Genomic DNA, 6,000 nt, shown 5'->3' on the forward strand with positions numbered 1-6,000 from the left:
ACTCCAATTCCTTACTACTCAGGCTCTACTCCCCCGTTTCAAATCTCAGGATTAGCACAGTAACCAAGTTTTGTTAATTGAAACATTTTCAATCCAATGCACCAAGGCTGATTTTGTGAATCCGCACATTTTCCAGTTTCACTCAAAGTTCAGCATTCAGGATTAGACCCACCCGTTGTATAATGTGCTTTATAAACTGAGTGATTTGAGCCCTGAATTCTGATTGGCTGACAGCCGTGGTACATCAGACCATATACCATCAGTATGAAGCATTTATTTTTCTATCTAATTACGTTGGTAACCAGTTTATAATAGCAATAAGACACCTTGGATACCAAGGCTAAGGGCTGTATCAAGGCACTCCGCAGTGCATAAACACAGCCCTTAGCTGTGGTATAAAATGGTCATATACCACACCCCCTTTGATAAACTAGGCATCTTAGTCTTCAGAATGATAGTTGCATCATGGTATTCTAACTCAATTGGTTAATGCCATGATTAAAACTGGTTTCATGAGAATCACCCAGTCAATGTTGCATGTGCATAAACTCGGCTAGCACCGCAAGCTCTCCGCAAAAACATTAAAGTTACACTTAGCTATCTTTCAACGCAATACAAAATCCAACCTCACAGGCTAGCTTGCGCGAGTCAGTTTCAAAGAGCATGAACTTGTTAAAAATGAACTTTGCTAGCAACTCGACCAAGTCACATCTACCTCGACTGTTTTATTCATATACAGTATTACTGCATGCAACTAGCTAGCTAGTTAACTAACTCGTTAGGCCATTGTGCACTGACACTAGCAAGAAAAATGTGCAACCTGGTGACTAGCTACCTAACCTAGTCACCTAACGTTACCGCCCCCTTGCCTTAGTGCCACAGAACGCGATTATGGCAGGCCTCACATGGTTAGCGAGCATTTGCTAGCCACATAGCTAGCTAACTATTTCTGTAAAATAACAGTTAAGTTAGCTGACTAAGTTACAAAGGTTAGGCACCAGTTTAACAAAATCCATATATGTATGTATACTTTTTAAAAAAAATTAATAACGACTATGCTCGCATGACACGTGCTTACAAAAAACTTGTCAGGGAGAATCCCTTGTTTTTATTCGTCAGGTTAGCTAGATAACGTTAGCTATAATTAGCTAGTCTTTCAGCTAGGCCAAAGCTTCGTCAACGTTGCCTTTCTCGCCATTGGAAGCCGTTTAGCTAGCTAACTTGGCTGCGCTAATTACGTTCATAGAATATTCAAGAAAATAGTTAACGTTACATTTATAAACCATTAAATTGTCCTTACCGGCTGCGTTAGGTTGTTAGTTAGCGGTGTGTATATTTATGTTTCTATTTCCAGTCAGTCGGCAACATGAGGGGGAGGCAGCGCGTCTGCAACTGACTGACAGATAGGGGGAGGTTGCCTAATCAGACAGACTATGATCCAAATTATTGTTATATTCAAACAAAACTCTGCCAGAATGTTGAATAACATTTAATTTGAATGTACTCTACCCTACCGGTTGGTATTTCAGCTGGGCAACATTTAAAACAAAATATCCACATGAAAGTATTATTTACCCGACTTTTTAGAGTGCCAGTAGTGCAATTGAAATTTCACCTGGCACATGCGCAAAACCACGTCAACACCTGCAAGACTTCGTTGGTTTGCATTCATTGCGCGCATGTGCTTCTGTCTTGTACACGTACATTAGGACATGAGCAAATACATCTTGATTGCCATAGACAGATACCTTTTTTTATCGGTTTAAAGGTCCAATGCAGCCGTTTTTTTCTCAATATCAAATAATTGTTCGATGACAATTAAGTACCTTGCTGTGATTGTTTTCAATTAAAATGGTCAAAAATAAATTTCTCAAGTAAGGATTTTGCTGGGAATGGTCTGAGTGGGGAGGGGAAAACTGAAAACTAGCTGTTATTGGCACAGAGGTTTGGAATTCACTTTTTTATTGGTCTATAAACAATTTTACCGTATGGTGATGTCACCAGGGAGGCCAAAACCATCCCACCAAAAGAGGCTGACATTTCAGGCGGTCTTTTCAAACAGCTCTTACACTATAAGGGCATCATAATTTTCACAATTTCACAGTATTATTTCAACCTCATATTCTGGAAAAATATATAAAATACAGGAAAGTCACATTTTGACTGCACTGGGCCTTTAATAATACTGTGCTGTGGATATTTTTGTCTCAGATTTCAACCAGCTGAAGGATCAACCCCATGGAAAATCGGCAGAGTACTTTCAAATATAATTGTATTCAACAGCCAGGAGCAGAAAATGGATGTTTAGGTTTCTTTTAAATTTGCCATGATGTACACAATGGAAGGCATTGCCACATTTGGGACTGGTGGGATGCAGAGTGGAACAAATGAATGACACTGAATCTTGTCCTATCACTAACTAGCTAGCCACAAGGTGTGGGGAAAAAAAGAAAACTATTATAAATTGTTGCTGTCATGAGAGAAGTCAATTATTTGAAACTTTTTTATTGAAAAAGTAACTAGTCAGTTGCTCTCTGGAATCTATGGAGAGGCAGCCATGCTGAAGTCAGATAGTCATTGTAAGGTGAGTGCAGTCAAGAGCAGGCCGGGGAGAAGATGCCAAGAATTAAAACCATCCAGGTAAAATCTGTGTGTGTTTTTCTATAATTTAAATTGTTTTTAAATTACGGATAAAATGTAATGTTTTTCATACAGATAATGAAAAGTATAACGCAGTATTTTGACAGGACAGGTGGTGGCAAGCATTTGGACAATTTGAGAAGAGTACGCATACTTTAATTTCACATATCCTTATCACCATCCTTAGATTACTTCCTTTGTGAAACGCAAAAACTTTTGAAAAACATTTTACATCTGTTCTAGCCAGGGCTGTTTTCAGGGTTACAGATAAAAGACAAGTTTCTTCAAAGTTAGCCTCAGCTGATTCTAATTCCTGTGGGGTTGTAAGTCTGCCCAGGGACACAGTAGGTATCCCAAATGGCACCCTATTCCCTATGCAATAGTTTTGACCGGGGCATTGGTCAAAAGTAAGGTACTATAAAGGGTATAGGGTGCCCTTTGGAACAAACTGAGTTGGTGGATTGAAATCAATTCCCTGGGATGTAACAGTCGCTTCTCTGGTTAGGTCAGTCAGTCAATTGAGGGAGCAACATGGGACACAAGGGCCTGCGTTCCAATGGTCTTCTTTTTTCCCTGCTGGCTTCTCAGTGCGTTAGTAAAGATCAGGTTAGCTAAAGCCTAGCAAAGGGTATCGATTTGAGGCTGAGCACTCAGACAATGCCTTTCCTTACAGCAAATTTGTTGATGTCCTCTCTGACTTTACCTTCTGAGCCAATAAAATAATCCAATGTTTTATTGAGTGCCTGGATAATAGTGATCTCCAAATGTACAGTATATTCATGATAAACAAGAGCAAATACATAAATAACCCAGCTTTAGAGCACCACTCATTGCTCTTGCCCGTGACTCTTTTCAACCTAAAATGTTCCTCTTCAGACAATGGCACAAGCTCTTCAAACCTCAACATACCCCCAAACAAAGCAATACACAAACAAGTGAACTTTTAAGCACCTTGTTATGTGCTGAGTACAGTATGCTCATATTCAATCAACCAGTTTATCCACCCCTCTTTCTCCCCCTCTCTCTCCCTCTTTCCATGTACATAGAAAATGGAAGTACATGGAAGTATTCAGACCCCTCTACTTTTCCCACATTTTGTTACGTTACACTTATTCTAAAATGTAATAAATAATTTTTTCCCCCTTATCAATCTACACACACACTTCCCCACAAGTTTTTATAATTGTTTGCAAATTTATACAAAAATAAACAGAAATATTACATTTACATACAGTACCAGTCAAAAGTTGACACACCTACTCATTCCATTCTACATTGTAGAATAATAGTGAAGACATCAAAATTATGAAATAACATATGGAATCATGTACTAACCAAAAAAAGTGTTCAACAAATCAAAATATAAGTAGCCACCCTTTGCCTTGATGAGGAACTCTGGAGCTTGTTCCCCGATTGCTCCGCTTGGCCGAGCGGCCAGCTCTAGGAAGAGCCTTGGTGATTCCAAACTTTTTCCATTTAAGGATGATGGAGGCCACTGTGTTCTTGGGGACCTTCAATGCTGCAGACATTTTTTGGTACGCTTCCCCAGATCTGTGCATCGACAAAATCCAGTCTCGGCGCTCTACGGACAATTCCTTCAACCTCATGGCTTGGTTTTTGCTCTGACTGTCAACTGTGGGACCTTATATAGACTTGGGTGTGCCTTTCCAAATCATGTCCAATCAATTGATTTTACCACAGGTGGACTCCAATCAAGTTGTAGAAACATCTCAAGGATGATCAATGGAAACAGGGGAGGCAGGTAGCCTAGTGGTTAGAGTGTTGGGCCAGTAACCGAAAGGTTGCTGGATCGAATCCCTGAGCTGACAAGGTAAAATCTGTCATTCTGCTCCTGAACAAGGCAGTTAACCCATTGTTCCCTGGTAAGCTGTGATTGTAAATAAGAATTTGTTCTTAACTGACCTGTCTAGTTTTTTAAAAAACAGGATGCACCTGATCTCAATTTCATGTCTAAATACTTATTTAAAAAAGGTATTTCTGTTTTTATTTTTAGTACATTTGTCAACAAAAAAAAATGTAATCTATTTTCGCTTTGATGAGGATTTTTTTTAAAGTCCATTTTAGAATAAGGCTGTAAGGTAACACAATGTGGAAAAAGGGAAGGGGTCTGAATATTTTCCATATGCACTGTATCTTTATTTACCTGCATAATATCTCTCTGTTTGTCGCTGTCTGATTCGTTTATGTGGGGAATTGCTTGTAAACCTCCATGGCGTCAATGCAGCAGAGAGAATGGCCAGGTTCAGGTAAAGCAAATCCTCTCCCTGTAGCCCCAGACTGATTGATACTTTACAGAAGCCAGTTACTGACGTTCATGTTGCCTACTTCTGTGAAGTGACAGGTTTTCTGATACCCTGTTATCTTTACATAACTGCTGTGTGGGAGGACAGGCAGCGTTCATCAAGAGGAGGGCCAGTGCCACAGCCCTGCATATGCAGCTGAAAAAGGAGAGCTCTGTTTGGAACTGTTGAGATGTGTAGGCAGGCACCCTCAAACTGGAATCTGGCTTACTGAGGGGAGAACTAAAAATGAAATTATGTAAAACACTCCAATAAACTCATAAGACAAACCGGGAATAGAAATGGACTCTATGACTTTGAATTAACAAAGTGGGGTTTAATTTGCAATCAAAAAGGATATTATGGAGTAGTTATGCATTTTCAATCTTTGCTGTATGGTTCATGAAGAACATTCCTGCCGGTAATATACTGTAGTTTTAGCAAACAATCTTATATTTAGGAGATTTAATTAGACTGAGAACATTTATGAATTAAGATTATGAATTAAATAATGCTCAACTGGTGAAAAGTGAGACATAGCCATGGCCTATAAAGATGCAATTTTAAATATTGTCTAATGTTGACATTAATATCAGTAAATATCAATTAATATTTTCCCTTTGAAAGATAAGCTACTATTGTAATTAACCAACCAACAGAGGACAGGATCAGAATTACAATTAAGGTATTGTTGCCTCAATGCAAGATAGCTGAAGATTGTATTCTATATTGGCCATTCAGTGAGAAATCCCTTTAGTGGCCAGAACAATACAGTCCTCAACAAGACGTGACAGCTTTTGGCTTATCTCCCTGGCCCATGTTGATGGCTGTGCTGGCTGGCTTTACAGCTGCAGACCAATAGACTGACTCCCCAGGTGCATGCGGAGGTTATTTCCCCCTGATCCTCCACTGACAGTGCAAATCCACAGCTGTGTCCCAAATGGCACCCCATTCACTATATAGTGCACTACTTTTGACTCGGGCTCTATGGACCCTGCTCAAAGTTGTGCACTACATTGGGAATAGGGTGCCATTTGGAACGCACACTATGTCGAGGCAG

At 39.6% G+C, this 6,000-nt stretch overlaps 1 protein-coding gene across 4 annotated transcripts in view; it reads right to left on the reverse strand.

The window, feature by feature from the left end:
* Positions 1–1,401, reverse strand: part of LOC120058305 (R3H domain-containing protein 1-like) — a 79,562-nt gene extending 78,161 nt beyond the window's left edge. For all 4 annotated transcript variants that reach the window (XM_039006868.1, XM_039006867.1, XM_039006864.1 and 1 more), the window contains exon 1: positions 1,301–1,401. The gene's annotated coding sequence lies outside the window, so the exon portion shown is untranslated. The remainder of the gene's footprint in view (positions 1–1,300) is intronic.
* Between the last annotated feature and the right edge of the window lie 4,599 nt (positions 1,402–6,000).

Source organism: Salvelinus namaycush, chromosome 13, assembly GCF_016432855.1.
Source record: "Salvelinus namaycush isolate Seneca chromosome 13, SaNama_1.0, whole genome shotgun sequence".
Lineage (NCBI taxonomy): Eukaryota > Metazoa > Chordata > Actinopteri > Salmoniformes > Salmonidae > Salvelinus > Salvelinus namaycush.